This window comes from Stegodyphus dumicola, chromosome 4, assembly GCF_044657685.1.
Source record: "Stegodyphus dumicola isolate Sdum_Otavi_A_Nest chromosome 4, ASM4465768v1".
NCBI lineage: Eukaryota > Metazoa > Arthropoda > Arachnida > Araneae > Eresidae > Stegodyphus > Stegodyphus dumicola.
This window is the reverse complement of record NC_140771.1, coordinates 175,797,689-175,822,008: the sequence shown is the minus strand read 5'-3', so window position 1 is coordinate 175,822,008 and position 24,320 is coordinate 175,797,689. Positions and strand designations below refer to the sequence as shown.

General features: G+C 32.7%; 1 long non-coding RNA gene across 1 annotated transcript; it reads right to left on the bottom strand.

Moving 5' to 3' along the window:
- Positions 1-9,298: 9,298 nt before the first annotated feature.
- Positions 9,299-20,345, bottom strand: LOC118197527 (uncharacterized). Its single transcript, XR_004759619.1, has 3 exons — positions 20,188-20,345; positions 12,607-12,645; positions 9,299-9,529 (listed from the first exon to the last, which is right to left on the bottom strand). It is a non-coding gene; the product is annotated as an uncharacterized LOC118197527 (long non-coding RNA).
- Positions 20,346-24,320: the final 3,975 nt, after the last annotated feature.

Here is a 24,320-nt window from a genome sequence, read left to right as displayed (position 1 = left end):
AAAATATTTAATGATCTTATTAATAAAACAACGATAGCTTTTTATTCATTATATTAATTTAATCAATCATTAAGTGCAACGATCCTAGACTTATGACATAATAGATATTGTATAGTAAGCTGTTGTGAACGCTCACTGCACAATTTCTGTTACATCTCCAGTAAACACTTAGCTCACTGTACAATTCCTTTAATATGACAAATGCATTTAATTATGCTTCGAAGAAGTCTGGAATGAAGAAAAATATTTTGAAGAATTTTATTTTTCAGGGTGTAAGGTCCCTCACTTGAAATTCTAAGTTAATGTTGGAAGTGAGGAACCTAGGAACTGATAAGCGAATAATCGCTAGAGTTCGAAGACAGGAAACAACAAGAGAGAAGGGTAAATAACCCTTTATTATTTCTATAAGATTTAACAAAACTCCGCGTGGGAGTGAACAAATAAAGTCCGCACTTTGGACTTGAACTTAAAAGACTAAGAATTAAACTAAAACTAAGATTAACTAACTAAGTATAGCCAAAGCTATCAAGGTTCAATGATAGATGGTCCCTTAACTTATTTTACTACGAAGCTTAGCAAGGGCCTGGGTATGGCCGAGCGTAAAACAGCTTTGAGAGAGAGAGCGCCCAAAAAGGCAGCCGCGTAGTTCAGAAACTCTGTTTCTCTCTCTGTCTCAGTAAGTAACTTCGTGGTTTAAAATACCGCTCCTTCTCAGCAAATTCCAAAACTACATTCTGGCCGGAAGTAGTAAGTTGAAGTTAAGAATTTGACAGGAAAGGAACTTTAACTTAAAATTTAACTGTTAATAAAATTAACATAATCCTTACAAGGGAACAAAAATAGCTTACTGTTTCACAATTAAATATGGAATATGAATTATGGATTAGCTTATTTCTTTCCTTCAGCCCTTCTCAACTGTATTTGTATTATTTTTGGTAGTATTTTCCAATTATGCTGATAGCAATTTTATTAAAACAAATATCAATTGTTAGAGTTTATTTTGCTTTTGCTTTCCTTGATGAATTCGATGGTGGCGGATACAAAGGTTGTTCTATAGCAATCAACACATATATTATTTCTGTAATAAAACTCTTTATGTCTTATACAACAAAGCCTGTCAAATCTTCCTAAAAAATCCGAAATTGAGCTTAAAGCGATATCACCGAAAGATATAAACCATAGTGGACGGACCAAGCGTAATGAAATTTCTGTATGCACTAAAAAATTAAAATTTCTGTATGTACTAAAAAATTTCTGTACGCACTTTTAGCAAAAATTCGGCTAGGAAAGACAATTAAATACATTTTTATTTAAATCAATGATAATAAAAGCAAAAGTTAAAAGAAGTTAAAAAAATTATTATGAAGAGATACTTTAAATTGCGTAGTTTGTTAATGACTGACAGATGATTGAATTTTAAGAGTAAATATCATTCACTTTGTCGAATGGCAACACATTGGAGCCTCGAATTTTAATAATATATTGTTTATTAATTTTTATTACGATTACGAAAAGATTCGGAATACTGAACTTCAAATGAATGTTGAATAATGACAATAAATTCTGCATTTTTTATATACTGATTCCTGCATGAAAGATTTGGAATACTGAACTTAATATTGAAACATGACCCCGAATAACCCTGCATTTTATTGTAAACTCTGAATATTGAAATTTAAAGAACACACAAGTTTCCTTCGCGTGGACAAAATAAATGCTTATATTTTCAAACACTCAAGAAATCTGTCACAGAAACCAACATAAACCGCATAACGTATTTTTAAGTATCTAAACTCAAAAGCTGAAAATTATCAAAAAAGTATCGAAAATTCATTGACATATACCAATAAAGAGAAAACATTTTTGGAAGTGTCTGAAAAGACTACCGAAAGCGCCCTCTCAAAACGTTTGTGAAAACACAACGACATCGCAAATACGTAAATTTCGTGGAAAATGAAATTATTTGAAACTGTTCGAAATATTAGTTGTAATGAATTAAAACAAATATTAAGGTGTGAATGTAGACATACATGTATACTTTCGCAAAGAAACAAATATATAAATTTTTAGGAAATTTTTGCATATTTTCCATTTTTAGTTGTAATATTGATAAGTCAGAAGAATTTTCTATACTGAACATATGTAACTACGAAATTCTTTGGAAAAACAGAATGATAGTAATCACATCAATATTTGATTACAAATCAAATTATATATAAGTACCGATTTAAAAATTAACGAACATGATAAATTACAAATAAAAACATGATAAATTCATGAAGTTCATAACTTATTAGTACAGTAATTTATCATGTACTAATAAGTTATGAACATTTTCTTCGAGTAGAATATCGAGATAATCTTCTAAAATTGGTACAGAAAAGTTCCGTTTGACCCTTTACGTTTTACTAAAAACACAGTAAAGAGGTCAATATAATAGTAAAACAGTAAGAGTTTTTTTTTTAAAACTTTTTTTTTAGTTATCTACTATGTTGGATCGCTGTGTGGAGCACATGTCAATATTACCTGTTATGTATGATATTACGGATAATTTTATTTGCTAAGGACAATATCCGTGATAAATTAAGTGTCACATGTTTTCCGAGTTTCAAGAATTGAATGTAAAATAAAGTAATGACAAATTTAAATATGTATTTTGAAATTTTTTTAAGTTAACTATTATGTTGAATCATTATATGAATTCATGTCAGTATCACCTGTATTCATGTCTGTCTGTTTTATATATAATGCTTATGCATGATTCTATTTGCTAAGCCCGATGAAATGAATGTGAAATATTCTCAAACAGCAGCAAGAGTTCAGTGTTATATAAAATAATATCAATTTGAAAGGAATATCTTTTAGCTTAAGTTAAAATAAAAAGCTAGCATAAAGTTAGAATAAAATAATGATGATCCTGATTTAGGAAAAATAGCTTAAGATGAGAAATTTTTATACTCCAAGTTAGGAAAAAAGACAAGCTTTCATTTTTATGGCTGAAAGTTAATTCTATTTAGACTGCTTTTACTACTTTAGTTACTTGGGGAATTTCGTAAAGGATTTAGAGATGAATGTCTTGGACTGTTAGTACGTCGACCAAAGACTGTACCTTCGCGAACCATCAAGAAAGGTGATTTAGTCTTTGTAGAGGACGATAGCAGGAAAAGATCAGATTGGTCCATGGGTCATGTAATTGAAACATACCCATGCATCGAAACCCAAATAGAATCGCCGGCACTTGGATTCTCGTAGATTATCACAGCATGTTTTAGAGAATTTTTGGAGATTTTTAGAGCATTTTTGGTCATATCAGAGCATTTTGAGGCGTATGCTACGAGCAATAAAGGAAATAAAATTACTTTTGAAACTAAAAAATAAAGTTAACCTTGAAATAACACTGTCTTAGCTCCTATGAACTCATTTTTACTAGGCATGCTTGTCCTATCGCCAGAATGATTATGTATTATGATCTATCATGACAGGCATTTTCCATACGTGTAAATGTTACGTCTGAGATTTTATAAATATCAGAATTTCTTAGCTCTTGAGACATTTTTTGAATGTTCAGGTCCACAGAATTGCATGCAGAGACGAAAAAGTTATTCCACTGACACATTTTTGGAATTCTCTCAAAGCTGTGAGCAATACATTTTTCTACCCCGATCAAATAACCATTTTTTTCTGTTTTTGGTTAGCTGGTATAGTCCGTCAGCAATGATTTGGAGAATGACCTTGGATCTTTCCATTTTTAAAAAGGAACTATTGGATTAGAAATGCCATGAACGGGAAAGACATTTAATTAACTGTACTCTATGCCAAATGATTCTTTTGCCAAGAAAGTACTACGGAGACGAACGGTGTAGTTTTAAAAATTTAGTCTTCATTATACATATTTTGTTTAAATCTTTTCAGAAGGCAATAGGGCAGAACATATCCCTTAACATATGAGGTTTAAAATAGAGTTTCTTATTTTTAAAATAAAGCTAAGTTTTCTTACAAGGGTTTATACGCATACGTAAAATATGTTTTCACAATATGCTTTTCCCCAGTTTATAATACATGAATTTTTGAAATAAAAAATGGAGGTTTTATATTCAACCTTGTATCTTCTTGTGTTTCTAGACATATACACGTATATCTATATCTATCTATCTATATAAGCATATATATGTGTGTGTGTGTAAAATATAAAATAAGAAAATGAATATCTCTATAAATTACTAACGTAATTAGCTACAGCTATTTAAATTTCTTCTTTAGATTTTTAAATGTCCCCCTCCTAGCATTTGTAATGCATCAGAACTTCTCCTGACTACGTCATTTCTAGATCAATCCATACATATGACTTCATAACGATGGTGACGTAACTAATTCGAAGTGTAAACCGAAACTTTGACTAAATAATTCGGAACTTGAACTCAAAAATATGCACCATATGCAACTTTTTTAATCCAACATTTGAAAAAAAAAGTTATATGTAAATTTTGAAAACATACAGGCCGGGTTAACCAATTAATCATTAAAGGGGGGTTCCCACGTCCTCCGTCAATAAACTAACTAAACAAGCAGTAAAGCTTAAAAAATAAAAATTGACAATTTTAGCGAACCGCGTCCAAAAGCTATACGACAGCAGCAATCCAACAAATGTAAAAATAAATTAAATAAATGAAATTTCTTATTAATCATCAGATTTGATGATTAATTTTTGATCAAATATTTGAGAATAAAAATAATACTCCTCCATCTTTATTTGTTATTTTTCATTCCTTTTTGAATTATTACCACTACTCGTTTCGTTGATGCTATCAGCAATTCCCGATACTGCAATTATAAGGAATTGCCTCAATATGCCACAACTGATTAGATTTTGAGCTGATTTTTATTTTGTATTTGCTTGTATTTGCATATGTGTGTGTGTACATGTATACTACGAAATGTTAGTTATTTACCTGAATGTGAGAAATAGGCTGAACCAGAATTTTTGATAAAATGTTTATTGCTATTATTTCCATTAGTTATGTTTTATGTAGAAAACTTGCGAAAGGAGAAAAAATATTTATTTAATTTGATAAAATAGATGATGCTGATGGACGATCATATGTGCAATATAATAATTTGTACCCTGAATCCAGATTTACCTGAGAAGATATTTTTACTTTATAAGGTATTTCTCCCACTTCCCTAGCGTGCCTTCGTGGTGTAACGGTAGCACCCTGGGCCGGTATCTTGCATTATTCCAGAGGTCCGTAGTTCGATTCCCGGCGAAGGCGGTTGCATATTTTTCATCTTTTCTGCTTCCAATTAACCTAATGACTCTACAAGTGGCACCCGAACTAAAAGGGTTGTGGATGATGATTCTCCGCACCCAGGATTTGGCGACTAGGTTCCCTAAAACCCTAGTGTAGCCCTTTAAGAAGAGGAGTATATAAGGTATTTGCCCCACTTTCCTAGCGTGCATTCGTGGTGTAACGGTAGCACGCTGGGCCGGTATTCCAGAGGTCCGTGGTTCGATTCCCGGCGAAGGCGGTTGCATATTTTTCATCTTTTCTGCTTCCAATTAACCTAATGGCTCTACAACGTAATGTTCACGAACTTGAAATGTGAATCACTCCAAGATTGGCCAGTTGTTTGAAAAATCGCTGTAGCCAAATAGAGTAAAATATTTAGCCACAATGACATGTTACTCTTTTTAAGCGATGCTGCATCATACATGTTCATCTACGAAAATAAATAAAGGTATTTTATACCGAGCTAGTGCATGTGAGTCCTCTTCACACGCTGCATAGTCTCGCTGAAGAAATTCATACAAATTACACCGATATTGACAAGTTAGTACCTTACGTAAGGAAAATGTATTTAAGAACACCATATCGTACTCAGTGTTTTAAATCCCAAACTCCTTAACTAGTTTTGTCAGGATTCAAATTGCATATAATGTTTTCTACACAGAAAAAATTGAAAGAAATTTTGCGTATTTAAGATCTAATTTCAGGATCTTAATTTCAGCTATTGAATCCTTACAACAACAAACCTAAACTGTGAAGTGAGTAGTGATGATTTTTTTGATACGGATGCTACTTCTACAATTCAAAATTCAGCGAATATGATCTCCACGGACAAAATTAAATGTAATCTTGCTTATATCAGATTTAATTTTTAGACTAATTTCAACTAGTAAATCTTTACAAGAACAAATTATGTAACTTGTTGATGCAATAAATTAGAATGATAAATTGAGTGACATTAAAAAAAGCATAAAGTTTCAAATATTGTATTTGTTAAATTCAGCACTATTTTGACTAAAAACTATAGCTTCCAAACTATGCAGAAAATATTCCTCATTTATGACAGGACAAGTAGAATATTTTGAGAGTGCAGAAGCGTTAATGATAAGTGATGCAATTGTTTTCAAATGATATTCCAACTGCTGCAATAGATATAGAGAAACTTCTTACGATACAAAATCTTATAACCTAACAATAGAAAATCTTTATCTTTCGAAAAATCAAGAAACACATAAGCGTAATTGTAATACATTTATATAAGGTTGAAAATTTAGAAGAAAAAATAAAATTCAAATGGAGGGTATGTGTAACTCTTTGGATTTTAATCCATTTGTCAATGTTTGTGCGTCCTTTTTCATTTTTGTTCTTTTTTATTATTTTTAAGGACGTTTTACGACCACTTAAAAGGCATTTTCAGTAGGCTTTTAAATCATCAAAATCCAGAACCTGCGGATGACTATTTGGCCTAGTTAATGTACTGAGTTTGACATTCCTGCATTATTTCATTTGTTTCCGCGACCTGTTGTCCAGAAACCCTGTTTCAAAGAAATATATTACATATATTGAATCTTGAGTATCTACATTATATGCAAAATAATTTTATTTCTTATATTTTGCCCGTTAATAACAAAGGTATTTAAGATCAGATTTCCTGGATATGAGATACTAGATCAAAAGCGCATTTCAAACCGTGTAGTATCCTATTTAGTTTTATTCTTAGAGAATTTAAATTCTGATCCTTTCCTGAAATCTCTTATTTCCCTCGCATTTTCTCTCCAGGAGGGAAATTAAGTAGGTGAATGAGAGTATTTAGAAAGCTGGGACGAAAAGGGTAGCTAGAGCGTGATTTCTCTAATGAACGCCCAAGTGTGCTTTTTTTTTTTTTTTTAACAGTTGAAAATTTAGGAGCGGCTACGCTTTCTTGCCAGTATCCCACCAGTGCAGGTTTCTGAGTTAGAATGTTAGATTAAATTAATTGTGTAGTCTAGCAATAAATCTTTACCTTTTAAAATAAATCTTTACCTTTTATTGTTAAATTAATTTTTAAGTGACTGCAAGATTTTTTATTTATTTTTTAATTAAAAAAATATTTTTAGTAGTAGCACTTGAACATACAATTCATTGACTAGAGTGTGACAAGTATACTCAACACAAACACATGAAAAAGAAAGTAAAGTAGCATGTTGTCGCCGCAAGTAGTTGGTGCTATTTTTGTACTCAGTAAGTCCGTGTCTTCTATTAAACAGCTTGTGATAAATAAAATAATCTTTTACACCCCTTTCCTGGTTGTTCTCATCTTCACGCCTGTGCAAGAATTCGCAATGTTTAACACTTAAATAAAAATTCAGAAGTCAAACAACAAAAATCAGCGTTATATTTTCAAAATTTTCGCAGGACTAGTTTCGATGGTTTTACAGAACCCCCATCCTCAGCTGCAAAATCGCAAATGAACAAAATAGGGTATAATGATTAGATAAGATAAGAAAGCCTGGACAAGAATAAGCAAGTGGCGCCATCTGTTGAGGAAACCAGAACTAAACCATAATATCTTTAAAGGGCGAAGTCAACGATGGATTGGAATTAGGATCGTTAACTAGAACAGAAATATTTTTTTGAATGTGAAATGCCTCTAGAAAATCCAGTTCTCCAATGAAAGATGTTTTTTGAATAATTTTGGCAGCAGAAAAATTGAAAGTGTGATTTTCGGACCAACAATGTTGCGCAACAGAAGACTTCTGTATTTCCTTTTTTCTATTATATGCCTCATGTTCCTTGACGCGAAACTTTAATGCTCTCTTAGTTTGGCCAATGTAAATTAAACCACACTGGCAAGGAATACTATAAATACCCCAGGAATTCATATCCGGAATGGGGTCCTTAAGTATGGAACTCGGAATTTTATTGATGGGAGAATAAACAACCTGAAAGTTAAATTTCTGCAAAATATGTGCAACTTTATAGCTAATTGATGGAAAGAAGGGAATGACAACAGAATTTTTATAATGTCCTAAAACAAGAGTGTGCCTTTTAGTGTGTTGAGATGAGAATTTTTTAACTGCTTGATTAATAATGTTGGGTGAAAAGCCTCTGTCAATAGTTATTGCTTTTAAATAATTTAGTTCTTCATCAAGGGATGGTTTTCTTATCTTATCTAATCATTATATTCTATTTCGTTCATTTGCGGTTGTGCAGCTGAGGATGGTGGTTCGGTAAAACCATCGAAACTAGTCCTGTGAAAATTTTGAAAATATTACGCTGATTTTTGTGGTTTTGACTTCTGAATTAGTATTTGTTCAGCGTGCTATTGTGTCTTACTTAAATAAAACTTGTTACCATTTTATGATAGCGAAACGTAAGAGATCTCACAACCGTAGATAAATTCTCTTGAAAATTAATAAAATATATCCTTCAATTTGCGGCGAATCATTTACTTTTACTTAATGGATAATGTTTTAACACAGGGGTTCCCAACCGTATTCCCGCGTGCACCATGGCTCCCGCCGATCGTTTAACGTGTGCTTGCCGCTATGTGATCACAATAAAAATGTTTTAGTTTTCAAGAAAATTCTATGTGAAAGTTTTCTCATTTTTAATTAAATAGAAATTGCGTCCAGCATAGATACCAGCACAAAGGTAAATGCGACTTAACTCTTTTTTTATGTGCATATATTACTAACTCTATCCCACTATAAATCCACTTTGAAAAAGTAAATGGTGCCCGCAACCGACATTCTAAAATGTCCTGTCAGGGACAAAAGGCTGGGAATCCCTGTTTTAGAGTAAAAGTGGGAGTAGTACAACATATACACATGCGGGTACCAAAACAAAAGAGTGAATTAAATAGCTTGCAAAATATTAATAATTAATAATGTCTTGTAGTGTGAGAGTGAATACAAGGTGAATTTTGAAACATTTTCACTGCTTTAGACCAGGTATTTAAATCAGCAAATGTATATTTGCCTTGGTATACATATCTGAAATTTTCTTGAATGTACAGAAAGCAAATAAGCACATAGCAGCAAAACATTTTTTTATTGTTTCATTACCAGTCTGAAATTATTTGAAAATATCACATTATAAAAGGCATATTTTTGACAAAGGAAGCATTATACATGCAGGTGAAATATGAAAACATTTCGAGTGGAGTACTTGGAATATGTTTCATTAATATTAAAGCCAGGTCTTCGGTAAAGTCGTCTGCCTTAATGCTGCTAATTTGGAGGATCATTTTATGGAGTCTTAACCTAGAAATAAAATAAAATTTGGAACTGAATTATTAATTTTTGTAAGAGGTACGTAAGACATGGTATATTTAGAAAACGATACCCACAGACTCATCCAAAATAATGTTAGCATTATTACTTTCATAGATTTATCTAAGATTGCTTTTTGTGATGATAAAATTCACTGCTTTCATTTATTTGAATTTACAATATGCTAATGTTCAATAAATGGGTTTTATTCTTAAGCAGAATTATTTCATTAAGCTGATTTTGTAAGAATTAGGTATACGTTAAATATGATGCTTTACATAAATGCTTGATATTCATAGCAGAGTACCCACCAATATTAAAATCCGTCCCATTCCAAACACATTGAATTTATTAAGTAGCTGAATTTAATAGACTGGAGTTTGTTATCGCAAAGTTTTATACTTATCTAGAATGATAAAAACTAATGATCAATCTAATAATTGATATCTAAACAATTAGAAATTAACGTTAAAATAAAAATTTTTATACAATTTTGAAATCTGCTTATTAAATTTTCTACAGCAATATGTTTATAATCACGTACCAAACGAAATTTTAAATTTTGCTACGGAACTAATGATGTATCCGTAGTCGTTTTGTGTTGTTTATCAACGATTTCTGTTGTTGTTAACAACAATTTTTCGAAGTTAGTAAAACTGACGGCAGCTTTTCTGTTCGCCACCTTAAAATTCAAGAGTTCGCCTTAGAATTTGCAATCTTGTTTTAAAATTCAATAGAGGATAGATCGTCGTAACTTTCTTTCGTATCACTTTAACTACCATTTTCATTTTCTGTAGCCATTTCAACGCTTTCTATAATACGATGGTCAGTTTTGCTCATACTTTTTCTCAGTATTGTGCTAAGATGCAGCACATAAGAAAACTAAATCTTCCTAACTTCCCTCAGTGACGTCCGAAGCATTGGGTATAGCATTTAATGTCTCTAAACCTTTTCCTAAATAAAAATCACGTATTTAAAACTATTTTTGAGCGTATGTTGACGCACTGTCCACCCTAGTTTGAGTATAACATGCATGGTCTAAGTCATCTTCTTAGTTTAATACTTCGAAGTACTTCATTTTCACAAGAGGACGATTTGTTTATCGTTTTCTGAACGCCATCTTTTCGTTACTGATATTTAGAAGCTTTTAAAATAGTCTGATTTAAAGGGTGGATGATAGAAGTTGTATTTTCAGGTAGAAATACTTATTTAGTTCTCTTCAGAAGGAGATCAGAGAAGTGTGCAGACAATTATCTAGCAGTAAAACTTTTTGTTTTCAGTTCGCTGTACCATTTGAAATGAAAATAAGTAAAAATCAAGTAATTCTTATTGTCGTGGTAAGTTAGAGGTAAGATCATGACTCCTTTTAAACATCGATGTTTTCTTCTTTTGATAATAACGAATATCTTCTTAATTGTTGCCTTCATATTGCACACTATTGAAACAGTAAATCTTTCAGTTACGGAAAACCAGCAGCTGTTTCACCTTTGTTTGTGTTTCACCTTTTGCTGTTTCACCTTAGTGTGTATTCTGGTTTTGATCTCCAATGCAGGTGACAGGTGACAGGTGACGGAGGACGGGGACGCCTGAAGTTTAACAGAGGTTAACAGGCATATGTCCCGCGTCCTCCCCTGGAGTTTATTTAACAGTTATAAGTGTGGATACATGGCCATACAGGGGCAACTGTTTAACATCTGGCATTTGAAGTACATTTGAATTAACATACAGGCACGGTAAAAAAAAAAAAAAAAAAAAAAAAAAAAACTTAATAGGTTATAACAAAAGAAGAAAATTAAACACCTAAAAATGCTGTTCAATTTTCTTCTGCTCCCTATGCAGTCAGAGATTAGATGGTAGAGCATTAAAGTGCATATGTCAGCGCGCAAGTAATGCATGTAAGCCCTATTACTCTGGTTGACAGAGGTCTTGGCCATATGCTGCAATGGTGGTTATTATTTTGCAGATTTTATTTATGGCCGCTCTGTTTTTGGCTAGGAACTTGTGAAATGCTGAGATATTGGCTGGTATCGGGAAGTGGAACTGTTCCGTGAGTGGGCACTGAAAGATGTAATGATCCGGTGACCCCTCACCCCCGCAAACACAGCGATCCGGATCTCCAATGCAGTCCAACTTCGTCTCTTTAATAAATTACATGTGGCATGTACTCCTTTAGTAAGGATCAGATAAAATGTTTTTTGTCCATCTATTAGCCGCATGATGATTTGTCTCTTGCTTTTCACCATGAAGTTTCCGATGAACGATATTATTTCTGTCATTCCATTTTGCGAACCATCCATCAGTTGGTGCAAATTTCTCTCCTGGTATTTTAGAGGGGTCTACATGTTTTCATAGTTGATTGCTTGCATACAGCAATTGCTGAAAAACTGTTAGGTACATCAAGTAACACTTTTGGTTGTCCAATTCTACCGAAAATCGAATTCTGTTTATATGAATTAAGTGTTTATATGAATGCGGAAAGCTTAAAAAGAGAAATTTTTTGAAGTTTGGTATAAGCGTTGCCGTAAACAAAAACATCGTCACACACATACAAAAACATGAACAGAGAGACGTAAAACATATTGCGGAAACCCTAACTCGTGCTTGCTCACTGAATATACGCCTACCAGCGGGCGAGCGGTAAATTCGCTGTACGCTGGTGATTCGGTCCGAGGTTCGAATCTCACGAACGGGCTCGCTGCATGGGCGTTTTCATGGTTTTCCTCGTATGTAAGTGTAGCCACTACTTTAATTCCCGTACCTATGAGTATAATTTGACGAGAAGTAATAAAAGAAGAAAGCAAGAATGTATTTCATGAAAATGAACAATTTTTTTTTTGGTGGTATTTTCTGCTGGGTATATAACCAACAGATGAAATAGCCCTGAATGGCAGCAGGGGAGATAGTTCTGATTTGCTACTCATTTGAAATAGATTTCCAGGTTGTAATATATATCGAAAACTGGTAAAGAAAATAATGTTTACTGTGATGAAAATACGGGTTCACGAGTTCAATATTCATTTATTATAAACATGTAAAAAAATTCAAAACAATGATAAAATAAATCATACCTCCGTTATCTGATATTTAGCGACCAGGAATACCAGGAACTGAAAAGAAATAATGATTTCATTAATTCATAGATGTAGAAAATATATCCAGGAGTTGAAACTGACACATTAATTAATAAATGCAAAAAATGATAACTGAATTTAGCTATTTTTATTTGCTTTCATTTGAAAATGTAGAGTAAATATCTTAAAATTATTGCTGCTTTAATAAACTGACTTCCAGTGGTGCTAGTACAGCTAGCCGCTCGAGGCAGCCCTGTGTTTACCACCTGAGGCATGCTTGGAATTTGCTGCCTTTTTTACAAGCAAATAATTTGTTTACAAACAAGTAACTAAAAATACATCAAAATCACATGTAAAGAAATAAATTAAAACGCTATGTTAATTTTTGACGAAAAACTTTAATTCCAGCATTTTAAAATTACAATAGTAATTTGCTTGCTTTTTTTGTTCGCAAAATTATCGATAATATTGCAGGTGCCTACTTGATTGGTCCAGTAACTATCATATAACTAATGTAGATAATTTTTTTAAATACCAAATAATATTTGTATTAAGTACTTTTTAAAAGGTTTTTATTTGCGAAACATTTGTCACAACTAGCAAAACTGACTGTTATTCTGAGGAAAGTTCATGATAGCTTTATAATATTTAGAACATTATTCTAGCACTGCATTTTAGAATAAAGTACAAAGTTTCAAAAGCATAAATCCCTGAAATTCTTGTTTCTTAATGAGGAATCGTTCGTTGTTAATGTCACTGCAATGATAATTTAGCTGAAACTGCCCGGACTCTAATCTTGGAGAAGGCATGGATGTTATAAATGTATAAATGTCTCTGCGGCGTGGTGAAATTCAAACTATGCGGCAAGCCGAAAGTCCTCTCGAGAGGTTGGTTTTAGGGAAGGAAGGAAGAGATTTTCGGACCTGTCTCTCCGGGTCCTCACCTTTAAAATTTCGGAGAAACTGAGCAAAGTCGCACTGTAACCTGTATGGCGCCCAAGGCTCTTGCCAACGACAGACGCAGTCTTGCAGTCCTTTCCACGATGAATTTCGTGGGCTTATTCTGGTTTCAGACAAGACAGATACAGGGGTTGGACAAAAATATGGAAACACCTTTAAAAAAACATGTTTCTTTGCTTAATATGGTGTAGGAAACCCGCTGGCATCCAAAACAGCTTGCAGTTTTCTCGGAATGGATAAATACAGTTCCTGTATGTTTGCCAAGGGAATATTATACCATTCTTCCTGCAAAACGGTGGCAAGTTCAGATAACGATGTTGGCGGTGGATAACGAGAACGCACTTTCCGTTCCAATGTAGACCACAAAGGTTCGATAATATTCAGGTCTGGTGACTGTGGTGGTCAGGGGAGATGGGACAACTCATCCTCGTGCTCAGGAAACCAGTCCTGGACAATGTGAGCTGTGTGAACAGGGGCTTCGTCGTCTTGGAAGACACCATCACCATCGGGGAACAAAGTTTGTACCATGGGATGAACTTGATCGGCCCAAATGTTCACATAAGTCTTGGCAGTCATGTGCCCTGACACAGTTATCATGGGGATAGTACAGAACCACGATATGGCTGCCCAAACCATAACAGAACCGCCGCCATGTTTCACTCTTGGCAACAAGCAGTTTGTATTATAGGCTTGAGATGGCGTTTTCCTGACGTAAACTCGGCCAGAAGTGGGAACAATGTGAAAGAAGACTCGTCAGACCATATTACTCGCTTCCACTGCTCTATAGTCCAGGCTTTATGACTTAAACACCACCTTTCCCTGTTACGGGCATTAGCATCACTGATGAGTGGCTTCTCAATTGCAGCACGGCCAGCAATTCCCTGTTTATGAAGCTCCCTTCTAATCGTTTTGGTACTCACAGGGTTCGGTAACACAACATTCATTTCAGCAGTAACTTTTGCAGCTGTGGTCTTCTTATTTTTCGTCATAATTGCCCTTAATGATCGTCTGTCACGATCACTCAGGACACACTTTCGTCCGCGCTGTGATTTAGCAGATGATGTTTTTCCGCTTTTCAAATATGCGGAATAAATCTTCGATACAGTACCTCTTGAAACACTAAACACCTCGGCTACCTTGCTTACGGAAGCACCTACCATACGTGCTCCAACAATTTGCCCACGTTCGAAGTCTGTTAACTCTGACATAATGCAATGACAACCTCACATAACAGTACTCCTACAACAACTGAACTGTTTAGCACATTTACGAAGTTATATAGGTGGCGTCAGTAGTCAAAAACGCCAGCGCCACCTACATATTTCATTAAAATTAATCTTTCTTTTCAAGCATGCATTTCACAAGGTGTTTCCATATTTTTGTCCATCCACTGTAAGTCACAACTGCAATAATTTAGTTGAACTGGTAATTTTCATTCAAATGTCTCAACGAAATGAAAACAATTAAATCGAGAGTACTATTGAAATCTCGTTGTGATTTCTTTGAATACTTTATATAGAGTAAAACTATTTTCCTTGCCAACTTCTTAAATACCCAATTGTCAGTTCACTTCCTAATACTACTTTTTCCCCATAACTCAGTAAAGTAATTCAGAATTTCATTCAGTAAATAATAAGAAACAAAAATTGAAGAAAATTATAGAATAACTTCTAAATGAAATAATAAAATTTCCAAAATTATTCACTGTACTTAATGAAGAAAATGTAAATTATTCATGGAATGTGGATTTATAACAGAAATATAATTTCATGAGAAATTCAAAAACATTGACTCTATGAACACAGTTTAAGTTGCACTGTCCCTCTGGATTTAAATACTTACCTCATGTGTATTATAAAACATTTGATAAGAATTTTGAAATACGCTAAAAAAGTACTAAATCGGCTTATCAATCAATATGCTGAAATTTTAAATCTATATACTAGAACTTTAAAGGCAAGATTATGTATTTAATATTATACAAACAATTCACTATGGAAATTATTCACTATGGATTTAATATTATGCAAACAACTTCTTTCATTATTTTCTTTCTGATATACTTTATATTCCGGAGTATAACTCGCACTTTTAATACAAAAAATAATATCGAAATTTACGAGAGGCGTTATGCGCCGGATATAAAAATGATGGATTTGAAAAGAAAAAGACGAGTTTGCAAAAACTACTTTTCTAAATATATCTAAATGCTCTTTATTTAAAAGACCTTCCTTCTAAAATAAAATCTACCTCTTGAAATTAAACATTTTCATTATTGGATGATATGAAACGTTCGCCATATTCGTCTTCCTTATATCTTCAAGAACATCATGAAATAAATCAAATTAATTAATTAAATAAGACTCTAACCAATATAATTAAAATCTGGTAAAAACATCAATAAAATTTTAACAAAATCAAAGCATTCTTTATCATAGAACAAGAGTATATTTAGTACTAACATTCTTTCTTCAGTGTTAAAAAAATTGATTATACTTGACTAATAACTGCAAAAATTATTCACCTTTAATCAGAAAAAATTTATTAATATATATATTTGTAATAATAAAATTCCATAATCAAGAATACACTTAAAATTCTAACTGTATGTTCTTTTCATTTTTAATGGCGACGGTCTCTTATTTGAAAGAACGTGGAATAAAATCAACAGCCCCGTAGTCAAGTTGTTTTTCCCGCCTTTTTTACACGTATAGTTATAGAATGTTCTGGAAGTATTTTAAGCGAACTGGAATGACTGACGAGGCTGACGTCATTTCTTGGAAGCTCCGCCTTTCCAGAGGCTATAAAGGAACTCGCAAAAGGAATATCGGGGCATTTTCTAACAATGCAGTAAACTTCATACAAAAGTTATTAGTAATTCTTTTTTTATTTACTCCGGAGATATGAATTTTGTAACTGCTATTTCTCCTGAATAATAATAAATGGACCCTGTTTTAAACTTATCGTCTGTTTATTTAAGCTACGACTAAAGCTGATACATCTTATATATATATATATATATTGAGGGGATGTAATTTTTCCGACTGTTCTTTATGCCAGTGTTATACTTAGGATGGTTATATAATATATATTTATTCCTCAAATAAGGCGTACAAGATGGTTTTCAGTCAGATCGTGATGTAGCGTATTTCAAGATAACGAATTAAAGACATTTCTTCCAAAAAAGAGTGTTTTAATAGAGCTGAAGATCAGGTGCTTACTATTAGTAGGTAGCAATTTTTGTATCTTTAAAAGCTGTGCGCTTTCGAAATGCCTTATCCTTTTCTTTGAAATATCATTTAATACAAAAACTGACTCTCCATTGTTCTTTTGCACGATTAATGAACAAAGGTTGGTATCTCCGTTAGTGCGAAATGCTAGGATGCATCATTATTATTATTGAAACACATTTCGGCCGCAGGTTTTGGGCACGATGTCTAATCCATACATTTCTATCTCCATGGATTTGACTCCAGGTCGAACTACCACTACAGACGGTACTGAAATGTTTCCTTTACCCTTTTGAGATAAAGATCCTGGCATTTTAAATATATTCGACTGCTATAGTTTTTTTTAATGCAGTGCAGAATAAGAGATATACTTTAGAAATAACTTCTAAAATTGATAGCTGGGAGGTTACATAGATGCACTTTTCGAAGGAAAATATTCCTATTAGCAAATTGAAAAGTCGAGTAAAATTAAAGACTCTTTATTGCATTTCAAAGAAAAGTATTTTTAATATTAAAGGAAAAGGTTTCTATCTGAAAGTCAAAAATGAAAACAAAAAAGCTGTAGAAATGTATTCTAAGACTATTTGAACTCGGATAAATATCAAGATTCGTTAGTCTCGGATCCTGAAAGAAAATGCTTGGACTTAAAGATACATTGCATTAGAACTGCGAATGCCTTCTGGCACTCTATAGGAATCATTCTTTAAATGTTGAAGTCTAAAGTATGTTTTAAACTTTAAGTTCATTTGCTTATGCCAAAGTATATTATGGAAAGAAAAACAAATGTTTAAAATTATATATACAGAACACCTACCTGCCGATAAATCGAAATTTGTGACAACACTCGATGAGGCTTGAGTATGTTTAAGTAACTGTAGAAAAAAATATAAATTTTTTATCCTTCAGCTGACGTAAATAACCGAACGAAATGGCCTCGTCAATATATAGAGAAGTTCCCAAAAATATTCATGAAAATTTCAGGATTTTGTGTCAGCGGTAAATTAAAACTGAAAAAGTCTCAACTAAGGTTAAGATTAATTCATTGTATGAACAGAATATTTTAGAACGAGTTTTTGAAGAAGAAATTCCAGTCTTATAGGAAAATGACATCCGTAAATTTGAGAGCATATGAACAAAATCTCTAGTCACACGCCGAAGTCTAATGCCGATTTTATCAAAAAAAAAAAAAAAAAAAAAAAAAAAAAATCAGAAAGAGAAATAAGAAATAAAACGTATCCCATTTAATGAAATGCCTATAAAATCAGATACTTCTCTTACAGACTTTTGAGCTTTCGATTTTTTGAAACGAGACTTAGGAAAACGGCATCCAAGAACGCTGAACGGACTTTTGGAAAATGGCCCAAGACCAGTGGCATAAAATAGACATGACCGTTTAGCTATGTCTAGAAATCAAGGGTATCAGACTAAAGCAAATAACTACAAGAAAGCGCCTTTTAAGCAAAAAGAGAATATTATCAAAATCTTTTCCATAAAATGCGAACATTTTTTCCCTTGTATTTTGCCATCCTACCCATTCAGACAATTCTCAGCTGAAGAACGGCCAGATTCTGAATCGTGATTCAAAACTGAACTGAGGAAAAATTGTTTCTGTACTGGACAGAGTATTCAGGGAAATCACAACGAGATTTCAACAACTCCATTTTCTTTCTATGCCTTCTTTATTAGATTCAAATATTTGAATGAAAAATACGAATGGATTTGAATTATAACTAACGATGACATAAATAAGGAAGAATTCCCCGGCGACATCAATAAGGAAGAAATTCTCAAAGAAATAAATAAGGAAGAATTTCTCAGTGTCATAAAATAAAGGAGAATTTCTCTAAGATATAAATAAGGAAAACTTCTTCAGTGACAGAGAATTACTTCCCAGTTTGGATTCCTGAGGCTGCTGGGAAGGACAAAGCGAGCGGTGCAAGGATGGTCGCTTGGGTATTTTGAAGTAACATTCGCTAGCCAGAAAGCATTTTCGAAGATTGTAATATTACTGCGATTTTTCTCTACAGTTGTTGTGTTACTTGTTGTGAGAGTACTTTATCTAAATACAAATTTATAAGGATACACCTTAGATCTAAAAATAAATAGTACAGCAAGGGGATAATTGTAACAATTTTTGGAAAAGTGTTTACATTTTAAAAAATACTAATGATTTCTCGAATATAACTACTGTTTCTATAGCGTAACCATTCCCTCGTCATATGCCCGGATCAAAACGAAATTCTCGAATTTTGTTTAGCACACAGATGTTTTCGAAACTATTCATTTGTTAACATTTTTCTCGGACTTGGTGAAAATATTAAAAATGGAACAGACAATAATTAAAAATATTGGTGATTATTATTCTTTTGCATTATTGTTGAATGATATCAAGTGGTTTATAGTAAAACAAAGGTAGAATTATCTAAGCAGAGCTTCTGTTAAATCAAACAAATGATAAGGTGTTTCGTTGTATACAATTAACGTATGCCCACAGTTTGGCAGTTGAGTATTGCGCCCATTCTGCTTCATCAAAGCTGCTGTAAACATCTCCACAATTAAGAGAAGCCTCTTTCACGTTTCAGAATCTATATGCTCTTGCTTAAAATCCCTTTCCCCCCCATTTTATCTTTTATTTTTCTTTTCAGACTATTTTTAACCTTTTCCTTTAGATTCGAATATTTTCGTTAATTTATTTAAAAAAAACTTCTATTAGAAAAACATTAAAGCAGTATTCTAAAACTTAATATATAAACAAAATAAGTGCCTAAAACTATTTTTTAAAAAGATCAAATAACCTACCTTAAAACAAAATTTGTGAAATACTTTTTAACTACCTAAAGCGGAGCACGTGCACACAAACTCTCATTAACCGTTTCGAAGGAGCACTTACTCAGCTTACGTAATAGAGTCATTAGAAACATGTTTAGTGAATATTCCAAAAGTAACATGGGTGTTACTACTCACCAATTTACAACTAAGCCCTAACTTCCCTACTTAATGTTTCAGAAATTTTCTGTATTATTTACCGAAGGACAACTGGAGTAACTAAACAAACTTCTAGAATATAGCTGTCAATTTTGCTAAAAGAAAAACAAATAAAATATAGTAGATTTTAGAATAATGGAAGTAAAGTTTATTTGGAAAATAAACTTAATTTTTACTTATTTCTCTACACATTGTTTTGAAACTTTATAAATATTTTGGTGTGCATGGAAAGAGAGGCGGAAAGCAATGTCCCTGGCGGTAAAAGCTCTGGCCATGACCATAAATGCTGAATTTAAACATATAGCTTCACAGATTTAAGGTAAGTACAAATTATATAAGCAAAAATGTCACATATTTTGAAATACATATTGAAAATTCGAGCATAAGAAATTTCTGTAACTTACGTCTAGCAGCTGCTACATAGGTCACATATGCAGCAAACATGACTGCGGATACAATGTAATTCGAGATCATCATGAAAGCAAAGTTTTACCACCTTCTTTCTTTCGAAGTAGTTTTGCACTTGACTCGAAGGAAGCCAAACAGTTGCCGCTGTTCTTACTGTTACTCCTTATATACCAATCACCAAGGACTAAAATGCGTATCTACAGCAGAAACAAAAATTTAATTTCAAAAAGCAATATTGATGTTTCATATCGAATTTGTGTCCCTCTGAACACTAAATCGTTTTCCTTCCATTAAACAGTGTTTTCGTAAGCCATAAATCAATCACGAAGAACATTTTTGCGTCCTTTAAGTACATTTGTTCAAACACCACAAAATAAGATTTTTTTCCGAAAAATTTATTCCTTTCTGTCTGATATCGTTCTATTCTTAACTAAATATGACCTTTGTTCTGAATACACAGTTTAATGGAATACATATTTGTGGAAGGCAATATAAAAATAAGTATCAATAAGAAAGTAAGTATTCAATTACAGCGTGCTTTTAGTTCAACAATTCCTAAATCACTGTTACTGGTTTACTTCAGTCGGAAATAATTTAGAATGCATGGCTTAATGGAGTCAAAAAATTATCTCGCAAGTCATTAGTACTTAACGTGCAATCAAATTACTGAAATGTGTATCACTAATTCCGCAAGTAATCTGAAGAAGTAGGCACGGTAACTTTGAAGTACATTTATTGAAGTTTATTTGAGACAAACAAACAAAAATATTAATTAAGCAAACAAAAATATTAATATTAATTAAACAAACAAAAATATTAATTAATTATTAATTAATAAACAAAAATATTAATTAATCAATTCATGTTACAAATTTTCATCTTATACATATTTATCTTTCGATATTCCTAACATTTCAGAAAATATATTTTATGTCACGAAAGAAACATTTACACTTTACATTACTAACACTTTACACTTTACATATTTTCTGTCATAAAAGAAACATTAATACATATTTAAAGTATGAAATCTTAGTTAGAATACCAAGTTATTTCTTGAAATAATTGGTAAAATCAGTTAAAAAGTATAATAAATTCTGTTCCACACTTTAACTAGTTATTTTATAGAATAACGATCGATGCCGCTTTAAAGTGTAAAATAAAAGGCATTTTTTAGTTGATTATTACAAAATGCACTAGGGCTATCTGCCTAAGGGAAGAGATGCCTTCGTGCAGAAATTTCTAAGGGCTTGGTTTAGTTTATTTGATTATGGTAAAGCACTCGAGGGCTATCTGCCTAAGAGAAGGGATGCTTTCAAGCAGGATTTCCTAAGTAAAACTGGCTCATATATGCGCTACACATGAGGGAAACCACGAAAATACCCATGCAGCCAGTCCTTTCTTAGGTATTCGAACACTCGATCAAACTACGAGTGTTCTACAACTTCACCGCTCGTCCGCTGGTGGGTCTGAATTTATAAGGAGAACTGACTCAAATACACTTTACATATGGGAAAAACCACTCTGCGTCCACCCACACAGTCAGCTCTTTTGCCCGGAATCGAATCCAAGTCGGAGCTACCAGTGTTAAGCTATTTTACCTTTTGGTCGCTAGTGGACCTCAAAATAAATGGCATGATTTATCCTGCTTGTTAGTAATAGCTACCATATTGCCGATGATTGTAATAAAAGTTGTAGAGTTTTTCACTTTTATTCTGTTGAATGAAATGTCGAGGAACCTATTGAACTGGTAAGCGAATTATCGCTTAGTTCAAAGAACAGAAAGGGTAAACTCAAGAACCCTTTATTCAGTCAAAATAAGATTATTAGTAGACCCCTTTCTTCGGGATTACAGCAAAGCCTCCATTTAGGCCTAAACTCAAAAGTAAGAAATAAGCATTAACTAATGACTAACTAAGGGATTTAGACGAAGCTTAGGAATCCTAACTCTGTCTCGTGAAGTCAGTTGAACTTTTCTCTAATTCTATTCTCTTCCTCGTTTGCATTCAACCCGATTCTAAAAACTCATTCTAGTAGGGAGTTGTAACTTGAAACGAGGTAAGCCAAGAAAGGTGAACTAAATTAAAATAACTGTTATAAAATTAAGATGTACCATACAAAGTTTCGAATTTAATCATTTACACTCAATATTTTTGTAACAAAAACTACTCGAAGATCGAATATACAGAAATCGCTCTGGTCAGTTGCTATAGATCAAAGTTTAAATAGCATCACCGATTTTAAAAATGTTTATGTAAAACGTTTTGGGTCAACAAAAAAGTATATTTTTCGTAAAAATGTACTATCAAATTATTTATAATTCCAAGTGCCATTTTAATAATTCCTCTTCTAATAAGATTTTACTAGGTTCTTTCATAGATAATACTTTGCATGCTGTATTTTCGGTTAAATTTTTGACTTTATACTGTGGTGTTGCGTGGCCCCAACTTGCCCGCAACAATAGTAGTGACAACAATAGTAGGAAATTACACAAACTCTTAAGAAGGGTTTAACTCCCTTTTTTATTCCACTTTAGAAGTTACAGATGCGTTCACTTGACGCTCACAAACTACGCCGACACGGCGGTTAAATAAAAATAAGAAAGTACAACTAAAAATGAATAAATAACAAGTCACTACCTACGAGGCTCTATAAACGTGACTAACTTAACCGCGTTCTAAGATACAGCTGAGATTTCAGCAAACTTTCTGAATAAGAAGTTGAAAGAATTCAACTAACTGCCGAAGTAGGCACACAAGCCGAAACGCGCGGTTCTTAAATTTCTACCTAGCAACCTTCACGCTCGTGAATCAAGAAAGCATACCTACAAACTCGCTTCCCTTCTGTTTAACTCAAATTACTTCTGCTGAAAATTTGAATACTCTGAGCGTTCTACTAAAATTTACGTACTCTGGCATCGGCAATTCCAGGGAAAAGTAAAGGCTTGACAGGAAAGATAGCTTAAAATAAATGTTAGTTAAAATAAATATAAACCCTACAATACTTTAACTGTATTTTAGTATCTGTTAATTAATAAAATAACTAGCTGAAGGATGGAAATTATACACTTTAACTGGCTTGATAAGTTATTTCATAAAATAACTAGGTATTACTTGAAATAAAGGAATTGAACTATTTATCCGTATCATTTACATACATTAATCCCAGGCGGTTATTTCTGCTGAGATAACTCAGTACTATTTACGTATGCCAAAATGGCTTGTGAAGAATATATATTTTTTCGGAATACATCCTATTCCTCGTTATATTTATGAAGTGTTTTCTGATAGAAAGTGTCGTATAAATCTGCTGAAAGTTTCTATATTTTACTAAAATTGAGCAGTCCAATATACCTGAGCATATTTTCCCCGAAATTGCGAAGAAAAGTGTCTTGTCTAGAAAATCAAAAAGCAACTTTTAATGTTCCAGAGTGCTTGTAAGGAACACGTTTGTCTTTAGTAAGGAGACTTTATTTAATTTTGCTATATATTTTATTGTTATTAGAGGATAAGATTCCCGTAATCCCTTCTACTGTAAATGAAGAACCTCCTAACAAATGGTGTGTGTTATGAGTTTGTAGTAGAGTCAAACTTAAAATATATTAGAAACCTGTTTTATCGAATTTCAAACAAACTTTCTATCTAGAGATGTTTTATTCATTCATGACCTTGACTCAAAACTAATTTACTTTACTAAACGAGTGAAGGCTGATTCATTAAAACCTCTTTCGTAGTTAAACATCCCACAGCCATCAACGCTGATTCGATGTGTGAGGACATCTCCACTTTAATCACAGTTGTTCTGTTATTGTATTGCATTTTGTTAGTTTCCTGCTATTAATTTCTAAATTCTATTTTATATTGCTTTATTATAAAAAAGTATGGATTGTTTTGTAAGTGTTGATTAATTAATTTTAATACAAATTTCATGAATATGTAAAAGAAAATTTTGGTTTTATATTGACAATAGCAGTTTTTACGGAAGACTTTCAAGGCAAGAACTGTAAAATATTATGATTATAGTGTGATATTCTATCAAAGGTTTTCCAGAAGTGTAAACGTTCCCAGTTATTTCTTAAAACATTAGACTCTTTACAGTATTTTCAGAGAAAAATGAACTTGCTGACTTT